Below are 12,595 nucleotides of genomic sequence, written 5' to 3' on the forward strand. Positions count from 1 at the left end.
ATCTAGTTATCATAAAAGTAATTTAAGAAAATAAGTTGAAGAGTCGAGACGTAATCATTGATATATTGGAAGATTCTATGAATTGGAATATTTAGAGAAAAAAGAATGTTATGTAACATCAAATGCTTTTGAATCGTAGGCCAGAGAGTCTGAAATTTCCTTCATCCCTAAAACTCGAGATTCTCTAATTATTTTGGCCACTTTTCACGTTGGTAGAATACATCAGTTGGAATGAAAGTTTTAATAAACGTATGTCCGCATGCTGCCTCGTTTGCAATGTTTCACTGATACTTTTTCGGTAAAACGCGTAAAATGGGAATTTTTCTGAATTTTATTTGCTAACTTCACGTTTGTGTATCGCACGACATAGATAAAAACATCAAACCAAGTCAACATTGAAGAATTTATGCATTAACAGAATATTTTAACATCACACACAATAAATAAGGGATCACAAGTCGAATTCCAAACGAAGAAACAGACTCGAGACGATCTCTGTAATTCGGTTGCGTACTTTAACGAGACAGTGAAACAAAGTTTACTTTGCATTAAGATAATTACCAGAGTGCAACGAACTGTCAATGTTACGCCTACAGATCAAATTAATTGGAATTAGCCGAGACGTTAATCACACCGCTGACGAGTTGCTTTGCGCTTCCATTGCAAACCTAACCAGCATGAAAATTCACATTAACGTAGAAAAAGAAACTTAAATATATATATCGAATAAAGGCAAATATAGGGTATGGGTATGCATGCAGTTATACATTCAATTATACTCTGACACGCTAATGCTTGGAATAACAATGGTGCCAAGTATGGTAATACCAGGCCACACGCTGTAAACGCGTACCAACGACGATACGAACGGAAACACGGATAAAATGCGTGATTTGCTCGCTCTCTTGAGGGAAAAGGAGACGTTCGTGCCGCTTGAAAAAGGGAAGAGCTCACGCTATAGAATTAGCATATGTTACGCTCACGGCAGGACACCTTCGTCTCCCAATTCGATGCTGCATGCTTTCTGCTTGAATCATCATACTTCTTTACAAGTATCATTTTTCACTATGATAACTTATTTATCTTTTTTTTTCTTTTGCTTTCTCTCCTTCCTTTTTCTTTTTCTTTTTCTGTATGAATTTTGTATTACTGAAAAATTTTTTGAATAGATTCTACAAATACATATATGCCTACGATGACTAAAGTAAAAGAAAAATTCTCAAAATGTTGATTCAGGAATAGTCATCGTAAAAATAAAGTTAAGCTTCGTTCTAAAATTAAAGTATGCGAACGTTAAAGAGTCAAAGTACACGCTATTCCGGAATCTTATTAATCCTTAAATTTATGTCGCCCTCGAGAGAGCACAAGTCGAGGGCAGTTCTGCATTTTGTCACACACTTGTGAGACCTACCGCATTGAAACGCAATAAACTAGGACTTGGGCTCTTGGCTCTGCCGAGTGACAGAAGCATTATTTGAGAAGGTTTAATATTTAAAAAGGAACTCGTAGATCAAGCTTGGTCAAAGAAAGCTATATCAACTCATACGAAATCTTCTCTCGCAATTTTAATTCGACATGGACAATTATAAATAAATGAAATTGTTACACAATGTAGGTGAAATTTCAAAGTGAAAGGGGAATGAACGGTTAATATTTAACAGAAAGAAAAGTTATCAATACAGGAACTTGTAATTCAGTGCTAGAAAAGGAGAGAAACGCAACGCCCGTTCCGTGCATTAATACCGGACTCTTAATTTATTAGCCGCATAAAATAAGTCAGGTCGATACGAGGCGCGAAATCTACGCGGGAAATATACGAGATCGTATCGCGCGGCTCGCAAAACGAGAATTCGCGTGAGCGAACCGTTTGTAGGGTGATAGAGGGAGGGAGGGAGGGAGAAAGAGAGAGAATGCGAGGGAGAGGAGCGGTTCTGCACAACCGATATCGACCTTTAACGTCGCCTTATCTGTTTCTACGATTTAAACGGAGACCTAACGATTCAACTCCTTCGAGGCCCACATGGTACGTGTTTAACGTCATTATCGAATCGCTGTTGAATACGCAGGATCGCGATAACTACCGAAGGAAATGAAGATCGCGATATAGTCCGACTATAGCGAAGGAGGTAATCGTTGCAAACGACGAAAAGACAAATGACAAATAATCGGTGCGAGGTAAGTAGAAATTAAATCAGTTCTCCACTTGAATTCTTCCACACAACGTGAAGTTCAACGTGACCGCGATACCATGCAGAAAAATATCAGCATTCATTCAAGTTATATCCTGCGAAAGCAAAATTCTGAACTAAACTGCCAAGCTTGCGGTGCTACCGAATTACACAAAGACGAAAGGATAGAGAAGAAAAGAGAAGAGAAAATTATATTTGACAGTAGCTGGAGCCAAGAAATAACACGCAACACGCAGGGAGCCGTTCTCGCGTGATTTCTATGCAGATGCGACGAGCAGAAAGCACGCGCTGCTGTGTTGGCCGCAGGAAAGAAAGGATGGTTGGATGCGAGAAAGGAAGCGAGTGGAAGAGATGGAAACGCAAACGGTCTCGCGCTTCAGACAAACGAAGACCTTCGGTAGAGGGGCTTAAAGGAGATAGCCGGTAAAGATCGTGGCACAGGACAAGCGAATAATGTATAGCAGTGGTGGCGCTATCCGCCTGCACCATCTCCGGTCTTCGTGGCGCTTTCGCCTCTCGTGCGACAATCTTTTCTCACTTTGCGAAGAAGCCATCCCTCAACTTATGGAAATTTTCTTTACGCCTTGGCCTGAAACTTTCGAACTGCTGCCGCTGTTGCTGATGTTGCGACGGCTAACGACGACGTTGCTCGACTTGCTACACACGACTAACCGACCAAACCGTATACGTACTCTATATCAAAACACGACGCATAGGCGAAGACGAGGCCGATGTGATAGTTCTTTTTCTTCGCGAGCTCTCATTTCTCGTGCTGCTAGAGGGCTTAGACGTGACGTAACAGGATGTAAGACGCAAATGATACGGAAGACATTTGTGCTCGATCCTTTGCGGAGCCAAATAGTTGTACAGTTTCAAAGTGATTTGTCAAAAATATTCGGAGAAGTCGTTTAGAACAACGGTCCAAAAAGGCCGAGCCATTTGTAATGGAACCGGCTATTTAGAGAACGTGGCTAATTGTAGGGTACCCGTGGAAATACATGGAATTAAGTCGTTCATGTCAATTTCATCAGCCAATCGTACAAGTAATGTCACACTACTATCGCTAGCAATTAATTACGAGTTTAATTATTGATACATTAATGGTCATCGTTAGAATAGCACGTTACAGAACTCTTGCCAAAATCGTAATGCACTTCAATTATGTACAACCTTTGTCAAATATGTAACTAATTATTTGCATGTTCACTTAAGACTACCAATAATCCAAATACAATTCGATCGAATATTCTGCTATGCTAAATTAAGACTTATCTTCAGCTTGCAAAAATAACAAAAGCTCGTGAACTATTTCTTATTGTTAAAATAGAAATGGTTCCTCGATCTGCTAAGCGAGCGAAATCAGATTTCTCGTTTTTTAAAATTACCGTATTCCTCTGATTTCCCGTAATTTCGGCTAACACGTTTGCATTCGTAGCACTTTCGATGCAAAACGTTGGAAGGAGAGAAAAAGCGGAGCGGGGATAAAGGTGTGAGTGGAAACATATTGCACAAAGAAAAAAGAATTGACATCAACGGGGTCCCGGTGTTGCGCGCAACACACTTTGAACAAAGAATAAAAAAACCTTCTCTCCTTTGAATCGTTTGGCTCGAAATTAATGGGACGTTGTGGAAAAAAAGACGAAAGCCTAGAGGGCACTAGCGTTATACACTATCCGGAGAACCGTCGGCGATAAGCGTAATTCCTCAAACTCGAAATTAATGTTTTCGGACGCATTAGAATTCAACCCGATCTCTCTCTTTTTCCACGGACGTGGCGAATAAAAATCTCATTTCCTTCGTAAAGCAATATATCTCTCTTTTATACACGTGCCACATGTATCACGTAACCATCAAGATTACAGCATAAAAACGTACTGCCGGTGTGCTTTTATTTCTCATCATTTCCGTGTCGTATTTTTTATCGTCACTATCGCCATCGTCCTCCATCGGCACAGATACGGCCGAAGATGGTCTCCCGAAGATTTAGAGACATTCAGGATATGGCGGGCGAACGGGAGAAGGACTTTTCCAACCTAACGGTGGACCTTGAGCAAAGAGTTTCATTCAAACTTTTCTTATTTCCGACTCAGCTCCGCTACACGACAATGCTCTTAAATTCTCTGTCTTGCACGATGGATACGGCCATTATACTTCGGGCTCTTCATAAGAACTATTTGACTGGTCCCGTAGAAATTAGGTTATTCATCATCATCGGCTTTGAACGAACCAAGCGATATATAAATCGTGTCCACGATGCTCTATTATGAATTTTAGAAAATCTCTTTCAGTTATGGAATATCATTAGGATCTTCTAACGTACTTCAAAATTGTTAAGTATTATACATAATTATATATTACCGAGTAGTTTCCGAAACACTTATAATTTTACGTTTGAATCGATACCTGTATTTTATCATATTATCATAGTTTCAAATTCAAAGTATAATTTAGTTGATGAACTGGCATAGTCAACCGCATCGCCTGAAAGATGCTATTTTAGTCTCGCAACTGTTTGTTTGACCTTGGTGTCCGTTTCAAATTTCAGAGCCAAACTGAGAAAACATAGGCGTTTGACGATCCAGGCACATAAGGAAGACATCGCGAGCGGTGTAATGTTAAATGCGAAATATTCTGTTTTCTTTCACATATTTTATATTCTTTTCTAATAAGTATATTTACATTTATATTGCTAGATAACGATCGCTCTTTTCCTATAGATCCTATCTTATCCTACAGTATTATATTATCATCTTTGTAATTATGATATGCATTATTTCTATAGCTTTATTCTAAACAACTTCGAAATATAATTCGCCACATTCGTTAGAATAAAATTATAGGTCGATGCATTATCAGTTTCCAAGAATTTAAAACGAATTGATAAGAGAAACGGAAAAGTTTGTGATTCATCATGTCTATTCCGAGTTCTCGAAAATTCTGTCGAAAAGCCGGAACCATAGTTGTGTTTTAAAAGTTTTCTAACCTCGATTACTCCGAAATTTCGTCCTGCCATTGCTCCGCTGCACAAAGTGAAACTCGAGCATTTTCCACGGTATCAAGATAAACATTCGTGGACACAGTCGTTGCTTAGGAGCAGCTTGATTGTGAAAATTCGAATTGCAAAAAGCCAGGGAATATTGCAGTCGAACTGGGTTCTGACGATATATTGCGTACGCAACCAAAAGCTACATACACGCAAATTAAGCATTCAGCCTAGTGAATAGTAAATTCCCCGGCAACGAACGCTCAAACTCTTCGCGACCGAAGAAAAGTGGATACTATTTCAATTGAAAATTTTGAAGCGGAAAAATTAAGGATTAAGTATAAAACAAAACCAATTTGATTTTTTCTTTCTTTCACCATCTTATTCGAATAAACGCAATCTCGCTGATCAAACAACGTCTGATATATATATACAGTATTTTGTAAAAGAATAAGAATAACAATATGGTCGCGAAAAGGAGTACACGAATTGTTAAAGGACGTCAACGGACATAAATATTGAACGAGTAAGCCGATAAAACATTGTGTGACAAGTTGACGAAAGGAGACAAGATCGATCTCTTCCGGCTTTCTATTATCGGATAAAACGGAACAAATTGTAATTCGTACTCACGTTACGTTCGTCATAAGCGATAACAAGCCCCATCCACGAACAAGCACGTTTCCATCCGTCAAGACTGGCGACATCGTCAGCCATCAGAGAAAATTCGATCGAGACTACTCGATCCGCGATCCTGTTGCGATAACTCGAAGTTGGCGATCACCGCGGGGTAGCCATCTTTTTTTTTTGGCGCGTAAACGTCAGTCGCGCAGCATGCGATCCTATCTACGATGTGGCACGGTCAAAGCACGAGAAGAAGACGATCAGGTAAAGTGCACAAGATAAAAGGAAACACGGAAAAGTAGGATGGAGCCTATCTCGGCGAGTCGCGCGTCTTCTATTCCGGAGCAGATCGAGGGGTCATCGTATTCGTAAGTGGACGACCGATCAACGTCGATGTCGTCAAAGAGATTTCTTTGTGAGAATCTCTCGAACTCCTTCTATAGCGTACAAATCTTATCAATCGGAAAGTCGAGTAAAGTTAGACGCAAGTGTGTCCGATTCACGATCGTACGTACAAAAAACAAGGGAAGACAGATAGAGAGAAGAAACAGATAGAGAATAAAAGATAATAACAGATAAAACTTACCACTCGGCGAATGAAGTGCCTTGAAGTTGCTGCCAGTTTTAATAGTCGGTGAGCTCCTCGGCTGAAGAAGTACAAGTGGCAGAAAAAATCTTAGCGAACTATCTTGGCCGTTAAAAAAAGGTAGGGTAGAAAGATAACCTCTTCCTTTTTCCACTTTTCGCCCCGTTTACACACTTCCGTCACTCTCACTCACTGAATCACGGTTTAGAGTCCTTCGAGTGTGGTCCAAGTTTTTCACCGTTTATACCCGATGCGACGATCAACGACAACTGCGGCAGCTACGATAACTAACAAGAACACCGCGAACGTTCGTCCCGCAGTTTACACTATGAAATCGTCGACTGCTTCTCTGCTACTGTTTCAAGGAGACCTCCGGTCTTTGTTTGTTTATGCCGCGTATGCGTGTACGTTTCGAAGCAAAACCTCCCTTGGTAAGTACATCCAGACACGATAGTTTTGTGTATGTTGTCACGGTTATATTATTTTACTGACGAGCTTTACTGGTTAGGAATATTTTGAATGTACGATGTAGTCACACGCGATTAACGAAGTGTAAGCCATTTATACAGTATGATTCGACAGTTTCATTCACTACGAGGAATATCGTTATTATCGTTCGATATTTTCCCTCAAAATTAACACGTTGTTGTTCACCGTATGGGACTATGGAGGTTACAAAGTTTTCACCGCCTCCGATAACTATCATAGGAATATACAACCCGAAACAGCATGCAGGGCAACCGTACGGTACGGCGCTCGCCTGTAAACTGAACACCCGTCGCGACCTGAGGCCGGGACTCGACTGGTTTCTGCTAGGGAATCTCCCCACTCCCCGGCTCTCTTCTCGCGCGACCCTAGGCACACCAACCCCTTGTCCAGCTTTCTCTCTTTCTCTCTGTCCCTCCCTTGCTCCTCTCTCACCCTCATACCCCTCGTCGTCCTTTTGCCCTTACTCTCACCCTACCACGCTTCATTTCTTTTTCTCTCTCCATCTATCCTTTTCCTCGCTATTCCACGTTCCAACTGCCTAACGCCGACCCTTCACGTACGACCGAACGACCACCCGTTTCTTCGGTGTATACCCTCACCCTCGTACCTCTTCCTCGATACTTCTTTTTCTCTCTTTTCGCTTTCTTTTTTTCTCCTTCTTCACTGCATCTTTCTTTTCTCGTCCGTCTTGCGTTCTCACTTTTTCCCGACACCGCGTCTTAGGTGCACTCTTTCCAAGGACTTTCCGGATCTCGTTCCCGTCAGCCGCCGCTCTTTCAGAAATATTTCGGCGCTAGTACACGCGCGCATGTACACCCTCGCACCCGATTCGACTCGACCCGACTCGCATCGACTCCGCTTTTCGAACGAACAGCAAGAAAGTACCCCGGCCAATCCCGTGGCACATGCTCGCCACTTCGAGTCCTTCTATTCTTCTAGAATAAGAAAAAGAAAGGGGGCGAAGGAGCGGGGAAGGGAATACAGGAAGCGAAGGGTGAGGGAAAGGAAACGATGGGTGGGGAGATCTTTTTATCATACTCGCGAAGGATGGATTTCTCGCTGGCAAGTGCACCAAAGTGTTTTGACCCTTCGTGTTTGGGGCCAGAACGATGGCCCTTTTAAGGATACGATGGCTTACATAGCACGTTGCTCGGGATCCAAATACCGAGTGGCTCCTCGAAGACCGTTTCGTTTCATTTAAAACTCGAGCGTGAGAGGGACGAAATAGTAAACAGCGGAAGCTGTCGACGAACTCCGATTAAAAACGTAAAATTTCATGAATCACGAAGACACTTTTTGCTTCCATCGAAACAGTGTTCGCTTTTCGTACGAGTGACACATTTAGAAAGTATAATTAGCGTTTGACAAAACTGTGTTTCAATTTGCGTGACGCGGCTTTAAATCGACGAAATAAAATTCGCCCGATGCGTTGTTTTTTTCTTTTTGGTAGATCCTTATATTTTTTTTAGTAAAGCGTTAATTAAAGTTTGACACTACGACTAGCAAAATAATTTCATTTGCGACATTTATAATATTTGTACTTCAAATTTTTACGCGTCCTTAAATTTGATACGAATATAAAATATTAAACTTCGCATTTTACCCAATTTCGGTATGGTCAAAGATAAAACGATCTCTATATGTACAAACGGAAAATTACGTGCAGGGAAAGAGGGGGAAAAGGAATACGAATACTGAAAAGTGTCTTTTTAACCGTACTACTTGAATATTAAATTTTAATAGTACAAGTTTGCATAAAAGTAAAAATTCGACGAAAAAGCTTTATGAATTTCCTCAAATCCCTGAATAGAATCATTATACAAAATCGGCATGTAAACATCACGAGATTTTTAAACATAATTTTGCTCAACAACTATACGTATAAGAGAAATTAACGTTTCTTGCATCCTTTCTACAAAAATTTGTCTAACTCGTACAATATACATATATATCGATGCAAATTAATTGGAACATTTATTATTCTTATTCGAAAATAAGAATCGGCGCGAAGTAATTTAAGAAATGTTCATCGTCAACCGGCAATGAGCTCAATTATTTTGTACGCTGGCGACTCTACGTTTTTCATCAGGAATATATTCTTTTAATACTGCCGAGGACGAATATAATTACATCCCTGGGAGCCACTTCGCTATGGATTGCTACTTCCGCCGTGTAAATGAGCTTTTATCTCCCGCAAAACGTAATTCCGCCTTAATCCGTATCTCACTCACGTTTGAATATCATAAACGCGAACGTAATAAGTTCTTTTGTCGATGTCTTGTATTAGATTCGCATCAGAAAGTAGTTTGAATTTAAACCGACATCCTAAACGTTTTGCTGATCTTCTCATTTCGAATGTAGCACACGGCAAACGCATAAACTTAATGCGCGCATCGGTTGGTTTAGTTCTCATGCTCTACGAGGTTTCGCTAATCTTCACCATGATACCCGCATCACACGAACCAAGCAATTAACTGGCTGAATATGTAGATCCGTTTACTTCGAGATGAGACCGTGTTGTAAGAATAAATCCCAGTTGCATGTTTACGGCAAACGCATACGCAATCTTAAACAAAAGAAAATCATTTTACTTTCATCTTCATTCTGTATATGTTTTAAGAATATAAAAAATAACATCATTCTTGTTTAGCCGACTAATCTACGAATATTCGTACGTTCACTGACAAAATGGCATTTGTCGTCTGCTTCAGGCATCTCTTAAGCGAACCAAGTTTCATGCTTCCGCGAGCGGAAAAGGAAGCGCATAAAATTTAATTCTATCCCCTAGGTTAAACGTAGTCCCTCTCGAAAATTAGATTTTTTAATGAAAGTTCATTCGCTCTTGAACCCTTAATCCTTAGTAGCCAAGGATTAAATTCCTGTCTGGCGCGAGCTAGAGCTACTTGCCTTTCGAGACCTTCGAAACAATTTACGATATGAAAGACGATAACGTCGGCGAGGGTATATGTTTTATATACCGATATCACAAATTGTCGCCAAATCGAATAACAATTACATTTATATCAGGTGAAGGAATTAACGTTCAATTCGCCGTGTAATATAACGATAATTGCGTGCAATTCATTGAAAGAGCTGCACATTAAAAATTGATATCACGCCACAATTCTGAATTCCATTTTATGTGCCCGCCACTAATGTACCGAAATTCGTAATACACCAGGACAAGAGATCATCGTTCAAATGAACACATTTCGTTATATTAAATTTTTAATCAGACGATAACAAATTAAATTCAATGTGTCATAGTGATATAATATAATTATGATTCGGATACTTCATCATTTATGTTTTGAATAGTGTATCAGTATACCAGTATTTGCATTTGAAAATTCATCATATATATTTCGATCGTTTCGCGATGAAGAACCACTATTGGAGAGGAAATAATTTCACTAACGACTGCTTGGTGTCAAATACTAAATCATCCTATTGCCGGAAAAGCAATTTAGATGAGGTACAATATTTTGAAGTCCTCGAGGAAACACGAAAATCCCATTTCGACGGCAATGAGCTCGCTCAATGGGTCGACCATTAACGAATAAATTGCGAATGATGTATTGCCAGTAAACTAATTCCAGAGTTTATCTCTTTATGACTCTCGATACAATGACTCGTACCGGACTCAACTAAATGGCGTTTTTCTTGTCTTTCTTTCTTTTTTGTTTCTTTCTTTACATTTTGACGTCTGCCCTTGAAACCTATGCACACGTAACCTTGACGATCGAACAATCGTAAAATTTCTACTTATTGCAATTTCTTACTCTCGCTTTTACGGCGTGACAGTCGAATTACGAAGGTGCTGTCGAGTGTCGTAAAACCAGCAATAATCGTAATTTACGTCTGTTCCATAACTCGTGATTTACGAGACTTAAGAATTTTCATACACATTCTACAAATAGGTATCGGCGTAACCGGTTAGGATCACGCGCGTGCCCGGTTTTGAATATAATAATGCTAGAATCCCATTTTATGGCGATGAGGAATATCCACGTATAAAACATGAAATCTTCCTTATTATAACTTAATCAACGTACTTTCGCAAACATTGCTATATACCAGGGGTAATGGCAAATACCGGCACATATTTCATCCTCCAAGCAAGATTAAATTATATACGACATTTTTTTCGAGTTATTCGGAGGATGAAGGATGTTGCGTCTTGTCTTGTTCTCGTATGGTCACACGCATCGTTTCGAGACACTCTATCAATTCATTACTCTGTGGCGACTTGCGTACACGGAATTTCGGTGAATCCCAGGAGCACCTTCGCGTGCTCATCGATCATGTTCGCGACTGAACTCAGACCGCGGAATACCGAAAAACGAAGCACCTTAACGACTCCGTACGTTTCATGCTGTGGCAGCCATACAGAAACACAATTACGGAGTTTTCACTGCGGAAGCTTTCGCGAGACAGCCCGGCAAGACGTTGAATTTCTTGCCGGGTACGCTCGTCTTTTGCAGCCTTCCGGTTTTTCTCTCAGCTGTGGCTTGACGATCTGTAGCTGAAGCAACGTGGCTGAGAAACGGGATGTATGTGGTTTGTCCGGCAGGTAAAACTAACGAGTGCGTCTTCGAAACTTTTAAAAGCTATTTTACGTCAGCATCGTTTTCAGGCAGTTTCATCGTGTTGTTCGGCTCCTAGTTGAACCAGTTTTTACCCGGTCGTTTAGCTCTCACCAATCGTAATACTCGACCTGCAGAAAACGCGAGTGGCTTCGTTCTTCCACGCTATAATGCAAAACACCGGCAGGAAATAAGTATAAGGATTCGGTGTAGTTATTTGGCTGCCTCCATGGTTGTGCCACGACGTTGAGGCGCGGAACATACACACAGAGGCTCGGCTGGTACAATCTGAAAGCGTAATTACTACGACAGCCAGCTCAACGAAGATGAACACGTTCACCTCTACCGGCATAGCGGTAATGCCTTCTCTTCTCTGTCCAGTCGTTCGCTGGCCTCGCGTCATGTCCTACTCGATGTCTCTTTCTCTATTCTTCTCCAAGCTGTACTTTCATCAACATTTCCCCGTTCGACCTGTACTACTCGTCAAGGGTGAAGAACACTGAGAGTTTCATGTATGTACGCTGCTATACCAAAGGGTAGTGGTGAACGCGAACATCTTTGTCTTCGCCTTCTACTGACCCTTCTTCGTCACGACCCTTGCCTCTGCCCATTAGAACCCACCAACACGCTTTTTTTACCTCGCCGTTCTATCGTTGTTTTAACGCCGTATAACGCTGGACACAACTCGCTTCCTCGAGATAACGTCCTTTCTTAAGTGGCGATCGATGTTCATTAGGGAAGTGTGATTTCTCGAGCATTGGTTTAATGAACCGGCACCATCGTCGTGGTCTTAAAACATCGGTATTTATCAAGTTTTTATGGGTTCCTTTTCAAGACTGTGTTTGGAGTTTGAATTATCATTAAAGATAATAGTTGTCTATGTGATTCGGAATTTTTTTAGTAAAGTGATATATTGAAATAGCGTGTATATAAATATACACACATACATACATATATATGTATATATATGCATACACGGCTATACATAGCTATTATTAAGAGGCATAGCGCGGTCGAATTTTCCAGAATTCTACATTAACTCGATTTATCGATACGCAATTTAGGTATTATTGGATTCATTAGGGAAATCAGGAAAGTTATGTTGCTCTAATGAAATCGCTTGACATTTAACAATTCC

At 40.6% G+C, this 12,595-nt stretch overlaps 1 protein-coding gene across 2 annotated transcripts in view; it reads right to left on the bottom strand.

Moving 5' to 3' along the window:
- Window positions 1-7,188, bottom strand: part of Olf413 (DBH like monooxygenase olf413) — a 171,396-nt gene extending 164,208 nt beyond the window's left edge. For both annotated transcript variants that reach the window (XR_011799897.1, XM_072003242.1), the window contains exon 1: window positions 6,383-7,188. The gene's annotated coding sequence lies outside the window, so the exon portion shown is untranslated. The remainder of the gene's footprint in view (window positions 1-6,382) is intronic.
- Window positions 7,189-12,595: the final 5,407 nt, after the last annotated feature.

Source organism: Bombus fervidus, chromosome 1, assembly GCF_041682495.2.
Source record: "Bombus fervidus isolate BK054 chromosome 1, iyBomFerv1, whole genome shotgun sequence".
In the NCBI taxonomy this organism is placed as follows: Eukaryota; Metazoa; Arthropoda; class Insecta; order Hymenoptera; family Apidae; genus Bombus; species Bombus fervidus.